We start from the raw sequence: 27,201 nt of genomic DNA, 5'->3' as shown, positions 1-27,201 counted from the left end.
TCAGCTGGCAGATGGCTTCTGACAGCCAGTGAATATTTCGGAGGACTGCACTTTGGAGATGATGTATATGTTAATAACTCCTGCCTGGAAAGTTCCAGAATTAATCCAGTTCACTTCATGGTGAGTGTCAGTACAGTTCTGTCCCTGGTGTGAGGCTCAGGTTATACTGATGGAGGGGACGCAGCTCAGTGACCACCTCATTTTTGAAAGGTCCACATTTTATGTTTGGAATTGGTTCAGCTTAGAAAAATATTCCTGGAAATCCCAGGGAGGATAATACAATGTCCAGCCCCTCGCAGATTTCCTTCTGTGTAGTCTCGCCTCCATTTGTTTCCCATGGACCGAAACAATCTATAAATGCAGTGTCCAGAGTGTGGTCACCATACGCTTGGTCCCTCTGAGTAGATGCAGCAGCTGATAATACACACCCAAGAAAAACAACCACAGAACCTGCCTTTACTGACAGGAGCAAGTCAAATCCTCACACACACAGTGCATCCATTCCATGTTGAAAATGTTTCTCTTCCTGGCTGAGAAAGCCTTTACATCTCTGGCAGACACACAGTAAAATTTCCGTTCACCAAAGAAGCAGTTGACAATGTAACATTACGTTTCTCTGTATCTCAGCAACTATAACGGCATCATCAGCATTTCCGATGTAGTTGACCACCACACTCAGAGAAGAGCGAGTGTGGGAATGTAACTCACTTTAAACAGGGGCATATCTAGATTGACGTAATATTCAGGAATATTGGAAAAGGGTTATGTTAGAAGAAATTCCCTTTTTATTTTCCTTCTACTTCATTATCAGCAGTCCCTTTGCTTTTCATTTCTCTCGCTCTCTCTCTCTCTCTCTTTTGTTGGACATTTTCCCATCCATTCAACTAATCTCCCCCTCACTCATCCAGCCTGATAAAAATGATATTATTTCTCAGTTGCTTTCAGTGTTACTGTAGGGTCACTGGACTTGAAACTTTATCTGTTCTTCTCGTGACAGAGACTGCCATATTTGCTGAGATTCTCCAACATCTTCAGACGCTGGAGAAGTTTATTTCAAATCTCGAACATCCACAGTTCATTGGTTTATTTCACCGTTAATGCTGCTGTTTCACGGGATGACAGCATGACTGGCAAGGGCAGCATTTGTTGTCCATCACTAGCTGCTCTTGACCGTGACATCATTTGGCAAGACAATATGGAGCCAACCATGTGGTCGTGGGGTTGAAGTCAAACTTAGTTTCTTTACCAAAGACTATAAGTGAAATAATGAAAGAAGTTCTGATGGTTTATGGTTGCCGTTAGTAAAATGAGATTTCATTAATTTTTTGTCATTCAAATTTAAGTTCTGTCATTAGCCGGGATAGGATTTGAAACAATGCCTTTAAGGTTATAACCTGTGCCTCTCTGATTATTACACTGGCCACTGTGATTATTACTCTGATATGGGGTCCCAACTATGAAACAGCTGGAGAGACAAGAACAAGTATGTGTTCAAAATATTTGCAATTGGAGGAGAGGTCAGAAGAGAACTGGAGCCGTAAAAGCTGAAGTGAACAAAGGGACAGATAACGGCTAATTCAACAACAGCACTGAGGCAGAGGTGGAGACTGGGTTATTATGGAGGTGGGTGTGGACAGGGTTGATGGCAGAGAAAATATAGAGAAACATTCAGGGTAAAAGGAAGACGCACGGATCTGAACAATATTCTTACTTCTTAGATATTTATGAGTGAGGAGTCTGAAATTGATGGAAATGAAGTGGAGTTTGTGACTTAAACTAAAGATGACAGTTTATGCATATGCTAAATATAAATAACTGATATAGCAATAACCTTACCATTGTTTATAGAATTGACAGAGATAGGCTTACCAGGAACACCAATAATAGCGAGGATTGGATAATACCCAGCTTGAATAATCAGCAATATGGCTCGTATCCGCAACTCTAACCATGCCCAATCCAGTGAAAGCCAGTAAAGACCATTTGATAAGCTCCTATCCATTGTTGGAACATTCCAGTCTAAAACATTCAGATTCTGATCCATTGTTGCAACATTCCAGTCTTATGTTCTCAGATTCTGATTCATTGTTGGAACATTCCCGTCTCTTGTTCTAAGATTGTCTTCCTCTCCTATTCTCTGTAGCTGCTGATCCAATCATCTGGAGGATGACGTTGCCGCTGATACTAAGATATATCAGGTTGAAGGAAGCTCCTTATTAATAGAAGAGGAAAACCTCCAGTGCCACAGTTAAGATCCATGGAGACTGACATCAATTACAGTCACAGAACAAACAGCTTCAGTTAACCCCTTTCGCCACAACCCTGACATAACTTGTTGTGTGTGGGATGTTGACTTCGCTGACTAGTGGGGGAATGGCACATCTACATTTTTAAAGTTAAATTTGGGGGAGAGGGATGATGCTTTCTCTTCACAAGCTCGATGTTTCTACTGTGTTTTGGCAGGGTAGGAAGTGTTGGACTCCCGAGGCCATCTGTGTCTGATCACCAGGCCTGCTGCATCCTTTGGCTTTGATTATTAAATTTAACTTTGACAATATATCTTAACAGCATTGCGGGAATTAGGTAGGGTTAGGCATTTTTGAGACGCTACTACTGTGGCATAGATAGTGTAGATACAGTACATTCATTGTGGTCTTTGCAGCCGCGGCCTGGTTGTGCAGAATAATGGTCAAACTCTCATGGAGCCAGGATTCTTAGTTTTACATTTCGCCATATATTGCTGAGGTCTCACCAGGGTTGGAAGGCATTACATCTCTCCAGGCTGCTATGCTCTCTCCCTGAGATTTCCCACAGAATTGTCTCTTGTTGTTCGTTCCTCCTGGATTGGAGAACTGCATGTGAGACAATATGTTTCCTGAATTTGTTTTGTTGGGAAGTGTGTGTTTCCAGGATGTTACAATATTGCAGCAGTTACTGTTTATTAATTAAGTAACCCATTAATCTGTTGAGTTTTCCAATAAATTAAGTTTTTCCAAGTTCCTCTTGTTTTTGTTGTATTTTGTCTACAGTATTTGAATAAATTGTGTTTTGCTTAATGTTGAATATTTTGATCAAACGAATTGCATCTGAAGTACAACACCACACAATTACCGTTAAAATAAGAACATGTTCGAGTCGACTACCTTCTTCATATATTGCGAGAGGCATCTATTGGGGCCATGACAAGAAGGGCAGATATTCACGTTTTAATTGGATAATTACTCATGAACAATAAGTTGCAGAAACACGGGGTTGGCAGCGGAATGCGTTGAGCTGGAGGAGTGACAGTTCTATCAGTAATTATATCAGATACACAATCCACCTCACAGATCCAGCCCAGACTCCATAATGAGATATCTGCTCAGCACGGAGCACTGTGCAGACCAGTCTCAGTACAACCCAGCAATCTGCCCATGATGCAATACTGTGCAGCTCTGACTAATCCATTAGCTATCGGTCCAACATGGGGAGCAGTACACACCACACCAGCACATTGATTCAGAAATCAAAACGGTTAGTCCAGCATGGGGTAATGTGCAGCGCAAACAGGTGGGCTTGTTCTATAAACGTGGATAAGTGTATCTGTTCAGTATGGGAAGCTGTACAGTGAATAGCAGTGAATCAATCTGTAAACCAGGAGCAGTTACCCTCCCAGCATGGAGAGCTGTGTACATCACCCCAGTGCATTGATCTGTGAACCAGGAGCAGTTACTCTCTCAGCATGTAGAGCTGTGTACCCCACCCCAGTACATTGTTCAGTAACACTGTATTAGATCCCTGCCCAATGTGGGAAAACTTGCAGCTCATACTGGAAGTGACAGGATGTGCAGCTCCCATCCATTTACAGCTCCATACCTCCATTGTGCCATGACAAAGCGGTGATCTGGGTGTAAGAATCCCTGCCAGAGAGAGATGGTAGGGAAATAAGTTCAAATACCATAAAAACAAAAGGACTTTGGGAAAACGAGAAAGGGAGATTGAGAGCCAATTCCATGGATGATCACTGGTTTCAGAATGTTGAAGTAAAGATATTTCAACAGCATCTTGCAACTTTAGCCAGTATTCCCAGGAATGATGGGTGAACGGGATATTGCTGCAAATTCATATGATGGAGTTTTGGATGAGCATTTGTTCTGCAGCTTTGCAACTGGGAGTGGGAACAGCAGAGTCTTCGACTTATTGGGCTGAATCTAACAATAATTTGTCTCAGTGTCTTTTTCAATGAGTGTGACAGAGGAATTGTCTGCACGAGGCCGAACTAGTTTCCTGGTGTTATCTTATCGAACTCACCTCACTAACTACCCACCCCACCTCATGGTGTCCCTGTCATTCAATGCCAGTTCTATTCTCCCACCCATCATGGTTGGAGGTACTCAACATCGCCCGGACGCGCCTGGATGGTCATGTTTTAGAAGTGACCTGTATAATGAAAGGGGAGTGATGCGCTCTTTTAGCTGAACTATCTGAGCTGAGCGGAGCTGAGCAGTTTTCAATTGAGTCTTGAACTGGAAAGTTCAACAGGGAGCTGTGTGGAAAGTCTCTCTTTTCTTCTGTTCATCTTCACCCTGTAAGCATGTGTTCCATTTATACTGGTTTTCAAAGGGGGTTTGCTTATTGGGACTGTTATATGCATTCGGAACAGCATAATTAAGTCTAGCTAGATAAGTTGAGATCTGTAGGTGTTCTTTATTCTGTTCTTTGTGTTTCATTGTGTACTTTTGTGAATAAAGTTTTTGTCTATTTTAGAATCCAGTCGTCAACGTAGCTAAATTACATGAGGTAATTTTCATCATACACTTAATGAAACAAATTTCAAAGTTATGCTCTGGGCTGTTTGCTTCCGAATGTTTTGAATGGTCTAGACTCGTCCATACATCTCGGAGAGGGAAGATGCCTCCTTGGAACTTGGTGCAAATCATTCACTTTCCCTCCTCACGATCAGCAAACCATGTTAACTTAACATTTGTGTACCATTAGCAATGGAGCTAGGAGGAACAACTAGGAGCAGTCTGTCTGTGCAATCTCTACTTCATTAGTTTGTCATGTTGCAGCATCAAAGACATCCTCCTGTTTCAGTATCACAGTTTGGAGTGGCTGAATGGCCTCTTCTTTTGAAGTGTCAGTGTCTCGAGATCACTGAGTTCTCCAATTTCAAATAACCTCCTTTCCAATCTTCTGACTCACTTCCCAGTCCCTCCCACTCCCATCCCATCACCTACCCCTTCCTTCCCAGCACGTCCACCTCCCTTCCGTTCCTCGGATCCACCCTTCTTCCAGCTTCTAACGGGATTCATTCCTCCAATCGACTGATCCAGTGTTACCCTCTACCAGTGTTGATCTATCCCACCTCACCACACCACCTCCTCCTCCCCACGCCGCTTCTTTATCTGTAAACCTCCTTACGTCCATCCCCACTCCTGAAGAAATGTTACACCCAAGGTGTTGACTTCTCCACTTCCTGATGCTGCTTTGCTTGGTGTGGTCTTCCAGCCGCCTGCTTTCCAATATTTGCATTTTTTTAAAAAAAATCTCTTCAGGTGTAATAGGCAGGAGAGAGTGAACTGGTTGTGACACTGCTTATCCAATAGTTTCGATGGGCTGAATGGCTTTCTCACATTCTTGTGAAACCTGTTTAACATGCTGAAAGAACTCCTCTTTTTATCCTGTGCAAGTGTTCAGGGTCTAGCAGTACTGTCACATGAATGTTACTTACACGTTAACAACATGAGCTTGAATGTTGCCCAGGTTTTGAAGCTGTATGTGATTTCTACAGAATATCTTCACTTCTGATCGAATGATGGGGGAAAAACATTGATGACCAACAAATGAACCAGAGGTTGTAGAGCGGAAACACTCTGTAAAGATACCAGAGGTGTCTTTCGAACCTAGCTTGTATTACCCAATAACATTTTCCAACCCACACCAAGCTGTGTGTGTCAGTCTGGAGGAACTGAATGATATCCTATGTTACTGTGAACCAGGTATTTGGCGCAAGTGGCCTCCATCTGCTCCTGTGCGGGGCTGAATAGAACATTGGAACATTTGAGTGAGGAGCAGGAGTGGGTCATTAACCACTTTGCCACTGCTGTACCAGGTAGTAAGTTCGTAGCTGATCTGGTTGTGGTCTTAGCAGCACTTTTCTGTATGTACCATTTCCATTCATTCATTTCTCTGTTCAATACAAACACCTAGACATCACATACTTCTGGGAAAGGGAATTCCCACTTTTACAGCTCTTTCAGAATTTCTCATTCGTGTTCCAACCAATGTTACAGGGTCACTGATTCCTTTTGCAGTCACACTCCTCCACTGGTTACAATAAATTTCAAAGTTTAGTGATAAGGCCAATGATATAAGTGTCAGCCTGGCTCATCTTCTAGAAAAAATGTGACAAACACACAAACGTGCAGCTGCATGCACACATGAACACACACATTTTAAGACAAAACAAAAAAAATGAAAGCTTTCCAGAGTTCTTTAATAACTAAACTCTAAACAAATGGAAAGATGACAGAATGTCCCAAATGTTATTCGGTCCTCTGAAGTTCTTCCGCTCACACAAGCGGCTGGTAATGGGCTGTCTCCCTGGAACAGTTGGATTTGTTTCAATTCACTTTACGTCAGATAGTGGAAAGATGCCAAATAAGTTTTCATCAGGAAACCTACACGATTGTTAAAGATGACGCAGGATATTTTTCTCTTGTCAGGTGGAAGAAAATGAGAGAGGGGGGCATTATGCTGCTGCTTCTGTGGCAGGTAACATTTTCATCACTCCCTGTGTTAAAATATGCAATAATTCCAACTGAACACCAAAAAGGACCACGTGTGATTTCCTTGAAAATTCTCTGCAATGGATGATAAGATCCTATATACAAGTGCATCATTACTGCTGTTGTACACAGTGCCTTTTCTGAGCAAAAAAAAACAAAATCCCAGCTGCATAATTTCATGGCATGTTTACATGTGTCTGCATAATTTTAAGAAATCGGTTGATGTCTTCATTATATCTGCGTTAAAATCAATGTTACGACAGAATGCGAAGCCCTTCTGCTAATTTAAACCAGACACACAGAAAAGAATCACCTCGCCTCATAGTCTGTAAAAGTGTGAGTGACAAAGAACGACCAAATCCCACTATCTATAGAAAGCAAGAATAGTTTATTCTTTAACTCCAAGAAAAAAAAAGAGAATATTAAACAAGAACTTTCTACACTGTACTCATCCTGGTCTGATCAGTTTATCGACTTCCTACTCTACAGCAATGTACTGATCCAATAAAACCACCCGATTAATATTTACAAAAAAAAATGAATTTCAAAACCCTCAGCGAGTTATGTCGATTTTCCTGTGAATCTTCATCTGTAGGTTTTCCCGGGTCTTTTCTTTGGTCTTCTACTGCACAGATTTCATAGAAACAGGTACCTTTCAAAGAGCGATTCTGCAGGCAGTCTGCATTTATTAGTGCTTTTTGCCGCCCTGGCTAACTGTTCAAAATGCCCAATTTTATACCACAAAACACCAGAATGTCTCATTGATTTTATAGCATTAAAATTCAAATTCGTGTGGATTTTGGTTTCTTGGGGCGTAAGTTAAACTGATTGGCCTAAATCGAATTTGTTGTATACCATAGCACTCAGCTCAACTGTTTCTTTCAGTCAAATGTTACCTTTTTAAAAAAAATCAGCACGCTCTGACTTTGTTAAGTCCTTGCCAACTTTTACTCTCTATAAAAGGTGCAGTACACACCTATGCATTTTTATCAATCAACACATTTTATTCTTAACATTTATTCTGCAGTTTCAAACACCCTAACAAGATAAAATATGTATCCAGCGAATTTTTCACAAAATCGTGTATAGTTCAAAAATATTTCGCATCCAATACCTAAACTGATAATGCTTCTTATCAAAAGGCCTCCCAGGAACGTGTGTACAGGGAGAAGGAGAGGCATGTTTCGGGCACATTCCTGCTGAAGGGCTTATGCCCAAAACATTGACTTTCCTGCTCCTCGGATCGTGCCTGACCTGCTGTGTTTTTCCAGGGCAACACTTTTCGACTCTGACCTCCTGTATCTGCAGTCTCGCTGTCCAGATGCAGTAAAACATTGCTACGATTAAACCCGCTACCCTTTCCCAGCAACAACATCATTTCATACCACTTGCTATATCTGCAGACTAACTTAATGGATCGGAGCAGAAGTTGGCCATTCGGCTGCACCATTCAGAATGCTCATGGCTGATCCGAATGTTCTGACCATCTATCTCTGGTCTGTTCCCCATAAACATTGACTCTCCTGTCCAGGAAAGATCACTCGAGGTCAGCCTTGAATATCTTAAAAAAACCGCGTCTTTACTGCTCCCTGAGGAAAAGGGCACCACAGACAGCACAACACGAAAGGGAAAGGAACATCCTTATTTCATTGCAGGACCCATGATTTTAAAACTGTGTTAAACTAACAACAAATTGTCACCTTTTTTGAAACAGAAGGACAGAGTAATTAGGAATAGACTTATACAGCACCCTAAACCTGTCCAATATTACCACTGACTCTTTCCAATCAAATCTGTATTAAACTCATTCTCTGCTCCTGTCCCAGGAAGAGAATACCACATAGCATAACACCACACGAGCATTAAAAAAAAGGAGCAGAATTAGGCAATTCGGCGCATCGAATCTGAATGTCATTTAATATTGGCTTAGAGGTTTCTCAACATCATTCTAGTGACATCTCTCGGTAACCCTTGGTACCCTTATTCATCAAAAACCTATCTATCTCTCGTTTATAGACACAAGTGCCTGCGTTTCTGTGTATCTGCATGTGTGTGTGTGTGTTTGTTCATGTGTTTGTGTGTCTGTGTATTTGTGTGTATACATTTGTTCCTCCGTGTATTAGCCTCTGCATTTTATCTGTTTGTGTGTGACTGTGTATGTCTCTGTATGCCTCTACATGTGTGCGGGTCCATCTCATTGCATGTGCTGTGAATGTTAGTATATTGTGGTGTTTACATATGTCTCTAAGTATTTCTGTGTCTCCATCTTTCTGCAATGAGATATTTGTTGTTTTGGGAGGGAAAGAAATAGCGGAAAAGACAGAGCGGTTAAAGTGAGAATTGCCCTCCACAAAACATTGCTTCTTACTCAGTTGGTAGGAGGTGGATATTACAGAATCTCCATACGATTCACTCGGTCCTCTCTGGCTCGTGCAGAGGTCCTACCAACATGGCGGGGAGAGGGGAGGAATGGGAACGGATATCGGACACTCCACCATCCGGCTTGGCCCTTTCTGTCTTGTTCCAGGCTGTTTATCCTGGAATGGGAGAAAGGGAAGTGGGGAATGAGCTGTTCGTAATGTTGAAGGTGGTGGTGCGGGGGGAGTGTTGCTGAATGGTGAGGTGTCTGGAGGGAGTCAGTCCACAGTGCAGAATCCATAAGGTGTTATTGGTGTGGGTGTATTGCATAGGCGACAGACAAAATGATGGAAGGAAGGTGCTGAATTCAACAGTGATTGGAAGTACATGAACTTTATTTGGAGATAGAGCGCAAGCCTTGTTCGGGGGTAGGTGCTATACCAGATACACAGTGAGTGTGAGGTAGCAGAGAGAATACGGTGATACTTATCCTGGTAGAACGAGGATAAAAAACTTCGTGGACATTTCTTCAAATCATCTCAGCGTCGAGGTGAGCCTCAATGAACGTCTTCTCTAAGTCTGTCGCTAATAATGCTACCGACATGTCCCTCAGATCCCACGGAATCGGTTTGGGAGGATCGTAGCAATGAGAAACAAGCATTGGAGTGTTCTGCCGTGCAAAATTGGCGTGCAAATTTTGTATATCTTATGCTGTGGAAAATTGGTATTGTTGGTGCTGCAGTAATACTGAATTATCTCATGTTACATCTAAACTGCGTAAACTAAGTGACTGCTAATGCTGTGAAAAATAAATTACAGAAGTGTGTATCAGGTAGCTGGAAGAGTATGTTGTAATCCAAATTAGAGACAATGTTATTTTGGATTTGGTGATGTGTGCTCAGAAGGACAAATTAATAATCTTGTTCTCAGGAAATTTGACATTAATATGTTGCATTTTACACGGCATCTGCATATAATATCGAATGTTGATCATGGTTGTCAAACATCAGGGAAGCCTACAGGGTGGAGGGTCAAGTTCACTCCAGTGAATTGGGAAAGTACAATATGACATTCAGTGGGAGACAAGCAATGGTTGTTAGAGTCATAGAGTCCTAAAGCACAGAGGCAGACCCTTTGGTCCAAAGTGGCCCATTCCGACCAAAATGTGCATCCAGACTAACCCCATCTCCCTGCCATTGCCCCGTATCCTTCTAATCCTTTCCTATACATTAAACTCTTTGGAACAGCTCCACAGTAAGCTGGACTTCAAACCAAAACTTTTGGTTGAGACTTTGACACACGATGAAACACAGTAAAAACGAGGCACTTTGTTCACTTGTGAACTTGCTGTTGTTTCAGTAGGTTGGATTTCACATCAAATCTCCTCCACACTCGTGCAGGTGAACAGCCTCTCCCCACAGTGAGATGGCGCGTGCACAGAGAGTCCAATTAACCACTTTAATCCAGGCCCAGTTTGGGAGCAAATGACGTTTCTCATTAGTGTCAACATATTGATGGGTCAACAGATTCTCAGAGATTTTAAGCCGCTTCCCACGTTCAGGGCATTTAAAAGACATTTCCGCTATGCGGACTTGCTGTTGTTATAACAACGTAGTGGATCAAGTGAATTCTGTCCCACACTCGAAACAGACGAATGGTCTTTCCCTCGTCTGACTGTATTCATGTTCGGACTCGGCAGATTATCTGGTGAAGCCCTGCCCACACGTACAACACGTGTACAGCTTCCCCACACTGTGAATGATGCTTTTCCCTTTCATGTTCAAAAGCGAATCATATTCAGGCAACAATCAACTTGACAACACCATCAGATACTGAAGTGATATTTGGTTTTAAGCCTTCGCACTGTAAATCTTCTTCTAATGCCCGGTAAATTCACTGATAAAGGAAAAACAGAAACAATTGAAAGTCCAGAAAGGAAAGATGCAAGAGCAGAAGTCGTCAATTCAACCTGTGCAGTCTGCTCTCACCATTCAGTGAGATTACAGTTGATCTGATAATCCTCAGATTCACGTTCCTGCAATAGCACCTAACCTTTGAATACCTTGCTGATTAAAATCTGTTTCTCACAGTCTTAGAATATAGAACATAGAACCTAAAACAATACAGCACAGAACAGGGCCTTCGGCCCACGATGTTGTGCCGAACATTTGTCCTAGCTTAAGTACCTATCCATGTATCTATCCAATTGCCGCTTAAAGGTCACCAATGATTCTGACTCTGCCATTCCCACAGGCAGCGCATTCCATGCCCCCACCGCTCTCTGGGTAAACAACCTACCCCTGACATCCCCCCTACACCTTCCACCCTTCACCTTAAATTTATGTCCCCTTGTAACACTCTGTGGTACCCGAGGAAAAAGTCTCTGACTGTCTACTCTATCTATTCTCCTGATCATCTTATAAACCTCTATCAAGTCACCCCTTATCCTTCGCCTTTCCAATGAGAAAAGGTCTAGCAGTCTCAGCCTATCCTCGTACGACCTATTCTCCATTCCAGGCGACATCCTGGTAAATCTCCTCTGCACCCTCTCCAAAGCTTCCACATCTTTCCTAAAGTGAGGCGACCAGAACTGCACACAGTACTCCAAATGTGACCTTAACAAGGTCCTGTACAGCTGCAACATCACCTCACGACTCTTGAACTCAATCCCCCTGCTAATGAACGCTAATACACCATAGGCCTTCTTACAAGCTCTATCCACCTGAGTGGCAACTTTCAAAGAGCTATGAACATAGACCCCAAGATCACTCTGCTCCTCCACCTTACTAAGAACCCTACCGTTAACCCTGTATTCCACATTCTTACTGGTCCTTCCAAAATGGACAACCTCACACTTGACAGGGTTGAACTCCATCTGCCACTCCTCAGCCCAGCTCTGCATCATATCTAAGTCCCTTTGCAGCTGACAACAGCCCTCCTCACTATCCACAACTCCACCAATCTTTGTATCGTCTGCAAATTTACTGACCCACCCTTCGACTCCCTCTTCCAAGTCATTAATAAAAATTACAAACAGCAGAGGACCCAGAACTGATCCCTGCGGAACTCCACTTGTAACTGGGCTCCAGGCGGAATATTTGCCATCTACCACTACTCTTTGACTTCGAGCGGTTAGCCAGTTCTCTATCCAACTGGCCAAATTTCCCACTATCACATGCCTCCTGATTTACCGCATAAGCCTACAATGGGGAACCTTATCAAATGACTTACTAAAATCCATGTACACTACATCCACTGCTCTACACTCATCCACATGCTTGGTCACCTCCTCAAAGAATTCAATAAGACTCGTAAGGCAAGACCTACGCCTCACAAATCCGTGCTGGCTGTCCCTCATCGAGCAGTGTCTTTCTAGGTACTCATAAATCCTATCACTCGGTACCCTTTCCATTACTTTGCCTACAACCAAAGTAAGACTAACTGGCCTGTAATTCCCGAGGTTATCCCTATTCCCTTTTTTGAACAGGGCCACAACATTCGCCACTTTCCAGTCCCCTGGCACCACCCCCATTGACAGTGAAGACGAAAAGATAATTGCCAACGGCTCTGCAATTTCCTCTCTTGATTCCCACATAATCCCAGAATATATCCCGTCAGGCCCGCGGGACTTGTCTGTCCTCAAGTTTTTCAAAATGCCCAACGCATCTTCCTTCCTAACAAGTATCTCCTCTAGCTTACCAGTCCGTTTCATACTCTCCTCTTCAACAATACGGTCCCTCTCGTTTGTAAATACTGAAGAAAAGTATTCATTCAAGACCTCTTCTGTCTCTTCCGACTCAATACAAAGTCTCCCACTACAGTCCTTGATCGGACGTACCCTCGTTCTCGTCATTCTCATGTTTCTCACATACGCATAAAAGGCCTTGGGGTTATCCTTGATCCTACCTGCCAAAGATTTTTCATGCCCTCTCTTTGCTCTCCTAATCCCTTTTTTCATCTCCCTCATGGCTATCCTGTATCCCTCCAACGCTCTGTCTGAACCTTGTTTCCTCAGCCTTATGTAAGCCTCCTTCTTCCTCTTTACTAGATATTCAACCTCCCTCGTCACCCAAGGTTCCCTCACACGACCATCTCTTTCCTGCCTGACAGGTACATACATATCAAGGACACGACGTATCTGTTCCTTGAAAAAGTTCCACATTTCAATAACATCCTTCCCTGACATCCTATTCTCCCAACTTATGCTCCTCAGATCCTGTCTTGCAGCAACGCATTTACCCTTCCCCCAATTGAAAATCCTACCCTGTTGCATCCACCTATCTCTCTCCATAACCAATGTGAAAGTCACAGAATTGTGGTCACTATCACCAAAATGCTCACCCACTAACAAGCCCATCACTTGTCCCGGTTCGTTACCGAGTACCAAATCCAATATGGCCTCCCCTCTGGTCGGACAATGTACATACTGAGTTAGAAAAGCTTCCTGGACACACTGCACAAACACCGTCCCGTGCAATCTACTTGATCTAAAGAGCTTCCAATCAATATTTGGGAAGTTGAAATCGCCCATGACTAATACCCTGTGGCTTCTGTACATTTCCAAATTCTGTTTCCCAATCTGTTTCTTCACATCTCTGCTGCTATTGGCGGGCCTATAGTAAACACCCAACAAGGTGACTGCTCCTTTCCTATTTCTGACTTCAGCCCATACTACCTCCAAAGGCAGATCCCGCTCGAACTGCCTTTCTGCAGCCATTATACCATTTCTAATTAGCAACGCCACACCCCCTCCTTTTTTACCACCCTCTCTAATCTCAGTGTAATCTTGGATACACTGAGCTGCCAATTTCTAGAGCGGCCTGCAGTAAATACTTTCACATATTCAGTCGGCTCGAAGAGATAGAAATTTCTCCACATCTTTCTTAAATAGGTTACTACTTACTCTGAGATTATGTTCTCTGGTCTTCGATTCTCAGACAAGGCGAATCATTCTCTCCTAAATTATCCTATCATGTCCCTCATAATCTAATGTATCTCAGTAAAGTCTTCTTACATTATTCTACATTCCAATGAGTAAAGGGGCAATATTCTCAGTTTCATGTCCCGAGAATATCCTCCCATATCCAGGATGATTTGTGTTAAATTTCCCTGACCTGCTATTCCTAAAATAGCGGGACTAAATTTGTTCACATTAATCCAGCTCTGATCTGACTAATGCCATGTGTATTTTGAAAAAAAATACATATGTCCCCATTCCGTTTAAGTAAAGTGAAACAAGATTATTTGACTTCCCGATTACCTGCTGAAACTGGATGCTAACTTCTCATATTTCATGTACAAGGAAGCGAAGTGCTCTGTATGCTGATGCTTTGTGCTGTGTATTTCCCCACTTAATATTTATATCTGCCAAAACGCATAAACCTCTTTTTTTTGCATATTATATGCTGCTACGTTTTTGTCCACTTGTCTATCCTGATTCTGTCCGTCCACAACGTTGCTGTGCTGCCCTTATTACTTGCTTCCATATCTATTTTGTGTCATCTCCAAACTGAGCAACAGTACATTGACTTATGTTGTACAGGTGATTAGTACATGTTGTCAACAGCTGTGGCACCAATATTTTTGGCTCCGGGAATCTGCAAGTTACAATTTACTATCATGAAAATGCCCTCATTACCTCGCCTCTCCATTTATTCCCCAATCCTCAACTAATACATACCCCCAACTGTGTTGGTTTATGCTTCTATGCTTGTGAAGTGCTATCGTATAAAACACCGTTCAGAATATTTTTAGAAATTCAGATATATTCCATTTACTGCATTCCCCTTTGTGTATTGTGCTTGTTACGATCTGAAAATACTTGTAAACGTGTTAGGTCTGATTTCGTCTGCACAAAGCCATGCGGAATCCATTTTAAACTGTAATGCATTTCTAATGCTCTGTTCTTCCAACTTTAATCATAGATTAACATTTTCCCAGTGGCAGATATGCTGTCAACTGAGCTGAATTTGTCAGGCTGGACACTCAAAAGACGTGACCATTGTTGAATAAAGGTGTTGAGGAACAAATCAAAACGAAAGAGTATCCTATATCAGACAGACAACAGGGTTCAAGTGAATTTCTTGTCGGGACTTCAATAAAGTGCAGACCAGGAAGGAAAGAGGGGATATGAAATAATTTAATCTTCCAGGGCTGAAGATAATCCAAAGAGGGTCTACAAGTACATATCTGGCAAGAGAACAACGCAAGAAATATTACCTGAAAGATCAAGGAGGTGGACATTGCTTTTGAGCTCATCAGATGGAAGAGGCAATAAACGAATTTTTCACATCATTTTTTATTGTGGAGACAGAGAGACCAAATGTTCACTCTCCATATGTGAAGAGGACGATACCTTTTCCGAAACTATTTGACCAAGCATCAAGAATTTGAGAGTCGGTGATGTTTCTGGCGGCTGGATTACATTCGACTCTGTCTGGCCTCATGCAACAAAGAGTCTACATGTTCTCAGGACTGGATTTTTAATATAACGAGCAGAGACTGTGTCGGCTTTGCCTTGTCGTACTGCAGCATCGGAGGTCGAAGATGACTTTATAGAGATTCATAAAATTAAGAGTGCTCTCGATAAGGCGAACAGCAAAGTTCGTTTTCCCTTGGATATGATTAGATTAGATTACATTAGATTACATTACAGTGTGGAAACAGGCCCTTCGGCCCAACAAGTCCACACCGACCCGCCGAAGCGAAACCCACCCATACCCCCACATTTACCCCTTACCTAACACTACGGGCAATTTAGCATGGCTAATTCACCTGACCCTGCACATCTTTTGTGACTGTGGGAGGAAACCGGAGCACCCGGAGGAAACCCACGCAGACACGGGGAGAATGTGCAAACTCCACACAGTCAGTCGCCTGAGGCGGGAATTGAACCCGGGTCTCAAGCGCTGTGAGGCAGCAGTGCTAACCACTGTGCCACTGTACGAGTCCAGACCTCGTAAGATTTACACTGAATGACAAGACATCCTTTTCACAAAGAGGATGGCTTGCACATGGAATCAACTGCTAGAGCAACTGGTGCGTAGAGGTACTGTTATATTATTTTATAAAACATTTGGACGTTTAGACGAAGAGAAAGTGTGTAGAGGGATTCAAGCAAGGTGGGACAGCTCAGTTTGGGAAGTCTGTTCGCCAAGGATATGTTAGACTTAAGGACACTACAGAAATCATGGAATTACATACTGAAAAACATTTCATATTTCAGGAAAATAATTGCTGGATATCTCAGAAAATGTAAAAGGCGTATAAAACTCCAGACACTGGACTAGTGTACGTGGTGTGAAAAAAAAGAGTTGAAAAGCTTGCAAGGACACAGAACAATCTGTTCTGACCAAGGGAACAATGTGACATTTGTTCGAAACAGCCAGCAGAGCTGGATTGCCATCAGCTCAAATTATGAATCAAGATCCGAAATCAAAATTAGGTGTGAACTTCACGTTTTGATAGTATGAAAGCCAATGAAATAATCCGATGTTTTGGGGTATTAATCAGGACATTTGCAACAGCTCGGACTGCGTCAGGGACGTCCAGCTCAAGAGATACTACAAATGTACCTTCCTGGAAATGTGTTTGCATGGCAGAACATCGAGAAAAACCTGGAGAGAATCTTCCCAGAAAAATCCACAAAATGACACTTGAAAAAGCTGAGTGGTTTTGAACCATGATTACTTTTTAAGTCATGATTGAATCGGAATATAGTTGCGGAGTGGAAGATAAAAGATGGGTTTAAGAGAAACTAGTCGTAAATAGTTGTTAGTTTTCATACTCTGTTAGACATAAAGAAAAAAGTTGATATCTTCCCTTTAAATCGTGACCCTTGCGAAACGTTTTGACTATCGAATTTTCACAGATTAGAGCACGTGGTAATTTTTTTTTCTGTGTTGCTGGTGTCAATTAGCATCGGTGTTTACCCTGTGTTTGTACTGAATCCCAGAGCATTATGGGAGATAAGCGCGGAAATTGCAAGACTCCTTGCTGAAATAATTGTGTCATCTCTAAATATGGGTGTGATTTAAAATGACTGGATATTGACGAACCTTGTTGAAGAATGGATACAGGGAAAAGACTGGAATCTCCAGGCTTGTGAGTTTGAAATTGGTGGTTCGCAAGTTTTTTGAAGTGGTTTTGGAAGATAGCATTTTCAGAGTCCAGGAAATATAGGGGATCATTAGCATGGTTTAGTGAGGTGGAAACTGGGTCTCACAAAATTGTGAGGTTTTGATCAAGTAGTCAAGAGGATTGATGAGGCAAGAACAAATATCTTTGCTTACTTAGGCTTTAGGAAAGCGTTTAACTAGATTCAACATGGAAGACGAACAAGTAAAGTTAGATCAGATGTGGTTCACAGTGAGTTTGCAAATTGGATACAAAATTCAATTAACAACAAGAGAAAGGGTGAGGTTTTGGTGTGTTATTTATCAGACTGGAGGCTAGTGACCGGCAGTGTTCTACAGGGATCAGTGATGGCTCCTTTGTTTGTGACTGATGTAAATGTTTTAGATAACAATATGGAAGGCAGAGATCATCAGTTTGTGGTTGACACCAACATGAGCGACATGCATTTCATGAGGTGACAGCATAAGTCTTTGCGTGTACGCGAAGAACATTTAAAAAGGCTTTTGGACAAATACATGGATAGCAAAGGATTAGAATGATATGGTCCAAGTGCAGAGAAATGCGGTTAATGTGGACTGGCATTATGATCAGTATGTACCAGTTTGCACCAAACGACCTGTTTCTGTGCTGAGGGACGCTACAACTCTCCATGGTGATACAGTCCACAGAGAAGAAGGTTATCTGAGGTTATAGAAGATTAAAAGAGACATTGATCATTCGGGTATATGATTAAATGAATGGTAAAGAGAAATTATCTTGAATAAATGTAACGTACTGCAGTTTGAGTCATAAATGGATGTAGCCCTTGCACAATTACAAGTGCTGCTTTGAATAGTCCTGCGCAATAGACACGTGAATAGGTCACGGAATGGTCTTTGGAAGTCGTGTCACATATCGTCAGCTTCGTTAAAATGCTGTTAGAACGCTTTCATGCGTTGCTCAGTTTTTAGTGTTGAAGTTGGGACGTTATCCTGAGGTAGTACAGGATGTTGGCGAGGCATCTTCTGTAGTATTGTTTCTATGTTCTGGTTTCCAAGTCAGATAAAGACCAATATTAAGCTGGACAGAGTTAAGAAGAGATTTACCAATATGTTGCTAGGAATGAAGGGATTGAGCTGTAAGGGGAGGCTGGATAGGCTGGGACTTCTTTCAAACGAGCATAGGAGGTTGACATTTACCGTATAAATGTTTTTAAAATCCTGAGGGGTACAGATTAGCTCAACTGCAACGGTGCTTTCCTTCTTTGGGGATTTCAGGACTAGTGGGCGTATTTTAAGGTGTGAGGACAAAGGTCATAAAAAGACATGAGGTTCACTTTGTTTTACTTTATACGGTATGTTTCCTGTGCAAAGTTCTAGAGGAAGTAGGAATGTGGATAAAGTTACAACATTTAAAAGACACTTAGATAAGTGCATGAATAGGACATGTTAAGAGAGATATGGGCCCAGTACACGTAGTTGGTACTACGTTAGTTTCGGTAAATGGTAGCATGGACGGTTTGGAACAGCGGTCTGTTTCAATGATGTCTGAGTCAATGACTCAGTTTATTTGAAATTTACAGAGTGCTGAGAGGCCTGTGCAGAGCCAATGTGGCAAAGATGTTTCACCCACTATGACACACTAGAACCCGAGGGCACAGAGACAAAGTGAAGCGATAACAATTTGGAAATGAGACGTGGAGGAATATCTTCCGTCAGAAAGTGGTGATTCTTTGGAGATAGTTGCTGTAGAGGGCTGCGGGCGCCAATTCAGTGAGCAAATGTGTGGCACGTTAGCTCATTGGTTCACACGGCTGCCTCATAGCGCCCGGGTCCCAGGTCCGATTCCAGCCTCGGGCGACTGTCTGTGTGGAGATTACACGTTCTCCCTGTGTCTGTATGTGTTTCGTCCGTGTACTCCGGTACTCCTCACAATCTAAAAGATATGCACATCACGTGAATTGGCCATGCTAAATTGTCCATAATGTTAGGTGCATTAGGCAGGGGTAAACGTACAGTTGGGATGGGTTGATCTTCGGAGGGTTGTAGTGAACATGTTGGTCCGAAGGGCCTGTTTTCATCCTGCAGGGAATATAATCAAATCATTTCAATTCAGATTAAAATAGCTCAGGATCTTTTCCCACGACCCAATGCCCTCTGCGCCATGTCAACAGAAGTTTCATCGAGCGAGTTTGGAGCTCCCAGCCTCGGCGTTTCACGCACCTCTCTACCTTCACAGTAGGATTGCATGCTCATGGAGTTTGTCACTGGCAGGCAAAGTAGATATCCACTCGTTCATCCCACTCTCAATTTCCAATCGGATCTTCGCCACTGCGTACACAGTTTCACTGAGTCCAGGCCTGGGAACCGGTGCGATGTGAGTGTGCAATAATAGTTTCTTCCTTGTCTCATGGCACGGGTAAAGTTACGATGTGAAACTTCATGTTTATTGAAATCGATATTTCAACAATATTTGTGAACTCTCGACTGTACATTTCATCTTTTATTGAAATCTATCGAATTCAGTCTTCAACATTCTCAATTATGGAATCTCCACAGCCATTGGGGACATTGAAGGTGACGATTCAAGCCAATCTCAGTGGGCTTTCCTGTTGTGCCTGTGATGCGGTTCCTCGACTATCTCTGCCATTGCATTAATGGCTTTTTGTATTGTGCTTTTTCATGTAATCGAATAATGGTTCGTCCTCTGCGTTGTGGTCAAGCAACCTCCATTCAAATCCGAGTATCTGTAATGAGCATTTGTTCCATGTTACTCCACATAACCTGTGCAAAACAAACGCAGAAAGGACACAATCAATTTTAAGATGAAAATACTCACTCAGGTGTTGATTTTAATGCTTCAAGCTGCCACTCTCAGCACCCAATCTCGGAGATTTTTCTCCCTTCAACAATCACTATTCCCCCTTTCCATTCCTCCTCCTATGTCACTGGGGCATTGGAAAAATTAACATTCACTTTCAAATTGACACCATTAAGTCTGTGTTGCAGCTGTCAATCTTGTTAGGTGAACGTGACCCAATATCACCATCAGGGCCATTAAGCCACTCAATGCTATCAGACAATGTGGTTGGGTTTTGAATCCTCACGTATAGTGTTTTATTTGCATAGATCAGAGATCATTGGAGCATTGGGTTCATGAAAAGGGCACAGAACAGTATCGAGGGAATGACTTTATTGGAAAAGACCAATATCTCTGCTCTCCCCACATTTATTTCAAGTCATTATTTGTCTCTCGCTAGAGTATTGTGTATAATTTTGAAATTCACATTATAGCAGTGATATGACAACTGTGGAAACGATGCAGGAGTGATTTGCCAATATATTATCTGGATTGAAGAACTTCAACTATTAAAGTGTTTGGACAGACTGGCGTTATTTTTCTGAAAGCAGGGGAAATTGAGATGAAACAGTATTGAGATGTACGAACTGATGAGCGGTAAGGAATATGTACACTTAACGAAACATTTGTTGAAGGGATCAATCATCAAGGAGCCATAGATTTAAGATAAGAGTAAAAAGGTTTGGGTAGCTGCACATAAAAAACGTTATCAGACAACGAGTGGTTGGAATCTGGAACTCACTGTCTCGAAGTGTTGGAACGGCAGAAATTCTCAGAAAATTCAGAGATATTCAGATGTAAAATTTTAATGTTAAAAGCACACAACGTCAAACGATGACAAATTGGATGAGCATAATCAAGCAGTGATTTTGACAAGAGCACGCACAAGTAGCTTGCAAGAGCAGTTCGCTCTGACGTCCACTGGAGTATGGCGTTTCGTATCCTCAGCTGTCATGTGGGATGCAAGGGTTCATTCTCCCGCTGGGGCGGCCCTGACTGTTTCAGGGTTTCAAGGTTTGTGTAAAGATTTGTAGTTCAAGTGAAGTTTGCAGATGGTGTGTGGATGTTCGTTAGTGTTGGGAAGTTGGTTTGCAGCAGTTTCCTGCCCTTTCTCGGTGACATCCGCAAGCTCTGCTGTTCTGTAGCGTTTTGAATTGGTGTGATTTCCTTCCCACTGCTTTCAGTTGCTGCTTCTTGTCGTTTATTGCAGGTCCCGGTATGTTACGTCCAGGTCAACATGTTCTTTGATGGAGTCATTGGATGAGTCTCGTCATTCCAGAAAACCTCTGGCTGCCCACTATTGTCCAATTATTGTTGTGTTGTTCTGGTCGAATTTGTTGACCTCGTCATGTCTGTGCATTGCCACTCTGTACAACTGATTGTGGTGTTTTCTGGATCCTCCAGAAATGCTTTGCAACAATAGATATTCCCGAAAATTCCTTGCAGACAAACAACGTTAGGAGGGCATGCCAAGACCCAACACATCAAGCAAAAATGTCTCGGAACGGACAGCCTTTGACTACTCGGATCTATGAGAGAATATAAACCGAAAGCCACATTTAGACAACAACTCACCAGAACAATGGACCCAAACCACATCATGTACAATACAAATATGGTCAAACAATGTTGCACGTAGTGAGACCAGGGAACATTATACAGAACAGACAATTCACGACACGCATTCATGAAGATCTACTTGACACTAAGCACCACTGCCGGTGTCTTCAATAGGTTGACTCATTACACTGAGTGTTGCTGATTCTGCGGCTGGAAGCTTGGATTGTATGACAGTCTGCAGCAATGGAGACGGTGTTGCTGGAAAAGTACAGCGGGTTAGGCAGCATCCAAGAAGCAGGAGAATGGACGTTTCTGGCATGAGCAAGTCATCAGGAACATGCCCAAAACATCGATTCTCCTGCTCCTCAGATGCTGTCTGACCAGCTGTGTTTTCCAGCACCGCACTCTAGACTCTGATGTTCAGTATGTAAAGTCCTCATTTTCTCCTCCGTTTGCAACAGTTGTTGGTTCCTTGAGTGAGGGATCAGTTGATATAACCAATGTAAACTTCGATTGCTGATTGAGAACTATAACCAGGTCCGTAGCTCAAAAGAGTGTTTCTGTTGTTTCTCAGGTGCCGTTCCTGGCACGGCCTCTGGCACTGTAATTATTTTGGGTTTCCTGGCTGTACAATGTGTGCTTCTGTGATCACACAGTTGCCAGTACTCTGGGGAGCGGCTGCAGTTATCTGCGCTCGCAGCCTCGGTGCAATTGATGCGGTTTGGGTCGTTCTTGATATGTGCAGCAGGAGCACAGTGATGGATCAATTGATATTGCAAGAAGGCAGACAGGCGTGGAAAATGTCGAGGTTCTGGTGATATTTGCACAGTGTTTAGAGATTACCTAGATTCAGGAGAAAAGCATGTTAATTCTTACGAGTCGTGTTGAAGAACTGTCTGGAAAACAAGTCACCAGCGGTGTGGTTTACAAGCACACTCACAGTAACCACAATACGAAATAAAACAGACAATAAAATGAGGAAAACACACGAAGGATGACAGTAATCATGGGTGACCTGACTTTCACTCCCTAGCTCCCCCAATTCCCACTTCCAGCTTCATTATAAACAAATTTTAGAGAGCCATAAGCATCAAAGTTGTCCATTGGAACGACTCAATTCTTTCCTTTGTTTTCGATTAGGCTATTTGTTTCAGGGTCTTTTACTTTCCTTGGAAACCATCTCTTTCATTGTGAGCATTCGGAAAGGAAGCCATCCTTTTTGTTAGGGAAAGAATATGATACTGAACATGTTTGTGTCAGGCATGAGATTCCTCTGTCTCACACGTTTCTTCTACTTTCTCTCGGTTTTAATAGTGTTCTTTGTTTTGACTTCTCCGACCCAAGTGCATGACCTCATAATGCCGACATGAAACTGCATCTGACAAGTTATTCCCCATTCATTCAACCTATCTATATGTCTATGCGAAATGCCACGTTCTCAATGTAATATGTGCTCCCACGAGTGTGAATTGTCAGCACATTTGTGTACATTTCACTCTGCCACTTGCTCCATGCCATTAATAGAGAGATAATTGAAGGCTTAAATATACTGAGTCTTGCCAGACTTCTGCTGTAAATACCTCTACATACTTGCTACCCTCTGAACGTGAGAACATTCAGCTCATCTGTGTCTTAGTGTGTAACACCTTCCCCTGAGATTAGAACCACCGGTCCTGCACTATTCTGGATATAGACCAGAGAGGAACAAACGCTTAAGGTAAAGCATAATCTCACTGGCCTTTCCAGGGCCAGTTCTCAGTGCTCTTTTTTGACCTCTGGTTGAACAAACTGCCCAGATTAGCACTTTAGTTTTGACAATGATACATCTGCTTCAAAGTTACTTCAGTACCTGTGACTGAAGTGGTGCTGAAAGGCGTTGTAAAAATACAAGAACATCTTTATTACTCGACCATTGCCGTATTGTTAATCTCTCTGCTCATGGAAATGGATACTTCCCATCCACTCTATCTCTCATCAATACAGAACATGTTCCCCTCACTGTTGATTTTAAATGATTTCCTGTTGGATGAGTTATCCCTGCAACTCCAGAAAACCCGTCTCAACAAGTCGATATTTTCTCAGGTCTGCTCAATTGTTGACACGCAGGAAACTTGTGTTCTGAACGAGAAACGGATCTGACTCAAAACGTTAGCTCTGTTCCTCTATTCACAGATAATAACAAACACATGGTGTATATGTAGGTTTAACTGAGTTTATTTGATACAAGTTGTGTTTTCAATTGCCCTGGTTCGGGGCAGCAATTCCTCCTGACCATCAACGCGCCCATCCACACCGCTTTCGTCTACATCATTGTAAACATTCCCAAGAAATCTCCCATTAAATTTCTTTGCTCCAAACAAAACATTCCCAGAGTCAGGAATCTCTCCACAAAGTGAGATTTATTTATCTCTGGACATAGTGCAAAGCAGAGGGTTGTGAAGAGATTCTTGGAAATATTTGCCAATTGGCAGGTGGGGAAACTGTCAAGAAGCAAAGCAGAAATCCCAGTCTCGAGTTTTTTGAATCTTTATATATTCCTTGGGAAGCGGATCCAGAGGCGAATGAACGATGAACTGTTCGACTGAGCAGAGACAGGTTAGAAATCTTTCCGTGCTTGTGGAGGCCAGTGCTTTGACTCTCATGCTCTCCGGACATGAACTTATCTGTGACATTGAAAAGATTCTCGTTCCAGCACGTCAGGACGTCAAATCTCATTTCAGCTCCGGGACAAGGAGAAAACACGGTTACAGACAAGACACTGAAAGGCTGGAAGAAACACTGTCCCGGTTGGAGGAGAACTGTCCTGGTGTCATGGTTGTGTCTTTAGAGGGTGGGAGCAGAGTATTCCCATGTCTTCAGAATGAATTTCCAAGAATTTATTTATTTTCGAAAGGTATATTCGACTGGGACAACACTACTATCATAGGGCAAGCCAGACAGAGAACAGCCAGGGAATTCAGAGAGGCATGGCATTCATCCACAAACTCCATCAACAAACACATCTGCCTGGACCCAATATACCAACCACTACAGTGGACAGCTGAAACTGACAACCGGAAGCGGCAGGGACAGACCACTATAAACACCGGAGGAAACATCAAAGAAGCGCTTCGCAGGAGGCTCTCAAGCACTGATGATGTCGCCTAGCCAGGGGACGAAACGTTTGCAACAAAAACTTCCAGCTCGGCGAACAGAGCCACAACAACGAGCACCCGAGCTACAAATCTTCGCACAAACTTTGAATAGGTAGACTGCATCAGGACTGCATCAGGAGCAACGGATACATTCAATGACATGTGTGGAAGTGCAGGTAAAACTCTAATGGATGTGGAAAGCTCCTTTGGGGCCTGCGACAGAGTGGAGGTGTGGGTGGAGGTTTTGCAAATCCCGTGTTGGAATGAGAATGGGGCGGGAGGGGAGGGTGGTTTGGTGAGGGGGGTGCACTTGACAAGGGAGTCGCAGAGGGAATGATCTTTATAGAAAGCGGATCGGGGTGGGGGGGGGGGAAACACATCTTAGGTGGTGGAAATGTCGGAGAATGACATGATGTCTGCGGAGGTTGCTGGAATTTAAAGTGATGAATAAGGGAGCTCTGTCCTTGTCTGAGGGATGGGTTTTGAGAGTGGAGTTGGGGCAAATGGATGAGATGAGCTGGAAAGCATCATTGACCATGTGCGAGGAGAAAATGCCTCGCCACTGACTCAACCTTCTCCCTCGCAACTGTCTGAGTCTGAACGAGTCACGTCGTAACCATAGTGACATCCTTCACCGCGTTTTGTGCTTTCAACCACATATCGCCATCGTCACCATGTCAGCCTAATTGCACCTCATTAACATCATAAACTCTTCCACGTCTCCGCTCTTCTGCAGCTCAAACTCTCATCCATTCGTTTGGATTAAACGGTGGAAACACACTTCCATCCGTCCTCTCAAATTCCCCCTCTGCTCTGGCCTAACTCCCTCTGCCACTATTCAAGGGTGCACTTGCGTTCTGTTCAGTGTTCCATTGTTCCTGACCTGAATGATATTTTTCCCACTGCACATTTTCCCAAACGTGCACTGCGGCCTTCGCAGCTTTATCTTTCCACACGGGCTCCCACATGCTGGAAGGGCAGCGATTGCGGGTTATTCACCCAAAGATGTAGTCCTGAGATCTTTCAACAACTCTGCTGCACGTGGGAGTATTAACAAGGGTTGTTCACCCATTACCAGGCAGCTAAATTCAACCTTTTTTTAACATTTCTGCAAATCTCTTGACTGTCTTCGCTCTGTCTATCACTGTCATGTCCTCCAGCCCACTCAAGAGCAATTAGTGTTGTTCAATAAATGCCAACCCAGCCAGTGAACACGACACCCAAGATTTTGTTTTAAAACGCACTCTCAGATATCTGCATAGCCTGCAATTCAAATCTCCGGAGTATGTTCGATTTGAACTGTTCCACGTTTGGTGCCTAAACTTCATCTACCAAGGTCATAAATTGTGAAATCTCTTCACTACGTAAATTGCACAATGCTATAGGAAACGAATTAGTCAACAACGGAAGAAGAAAAGCTGTAATCTTTGTTGAAATTAAGGGCAATTAATTGATATCAATACTACATCGTGCTTTTCACATAATGTAAACTTCAAAGCTGTTCCTCTGGAGGGAGTTTAAACAAATTTTGATCCCAGTCACATTATGAGATATTGGGAAGCTGACAAAGTGTTATGTCAAACAAGTGATCAAAGAAATGGGTTTCAAGTCGTATTTTAAAACAGAAAACGAAGCTTGCATCACTAACCTCGGACGACGGAATTTGCTGTGCTAGAGTTCATCATTTTCTGCTAGTCAGAAAAAACGCTTTCTTTGCCGGTGGCTCCATAGCTCAGAGGCTAGTCCATTGGCCTTATCAACCTTTGGTCGTGTATTCGAATCTTACTTGCGTCTTGCTAAATGTGTTTACAACTGTTACAACAAACATTCACAGAAGCATTTTCCGTGTTGCTTGGAATTATTTCTGAGGGAACATCGTGAAGTGATTTTCCCCACGGACCTAGCCTCATCTGCTTGACTTTCGAAATCCCCATCTGTGTTTCTACTTCGAGGAACATAAGGACGACAAGCATCTGATGCCAAGAATGCCCTAGTTTAGCCGGAAGAACAACGTGATACAGTCGAAGCAGTAAAGTAAAGGTGAAATAGTGGGGGAGGAAAACGTACAGCGAAGCGGCTGAATGCTTCCATTCCTTATGTCGAGGCAGGAATCTGCTGGAATCCAAATGAAACAGGTAGGAGGCTGGAAGAGCACAGCTAGCCAGGCTACCTCAACAGGTGGAGAATTCAACGATTAGCATGTACCAATTATTCCCGACTGTGCCAGTCCTCGAAGGACAGTCGCCTGCCGGTTTACCCCTTTGCTTATGCAAACAGAATCGGGTTTTAAAGCCCGAAGTGAAGAAAGAAGAGGCAAACAGTTCAATTCCCCATTTTCTGAATGTTGACTTCTCCTAAGACCTTTGTCATTCTCACAAGATGTGTCTGTATATTTCCCTCTTTGG

Source organism: Chiloscyllium plagiosum, unplaced genomic scaffold, assembly GCF_037043375.1.
Source record: "Chiloscyllium plagiosum isolate Xiang-an unplaced genomic scaffold, Cpla_swu_hap1 HiC_scaffold_48, whole genome shotgun sequence".
NCBI classification, from domain to species: Eukaryota; Metazoa; Chordata; class Chondrichthyes; order Orectolobiformes; family Hemiscylliidae; genus Chiloscyllium; species Chiloscyllium plagiosum.
Note: the sequence above shows the minus strand (reverse complement) of the source record.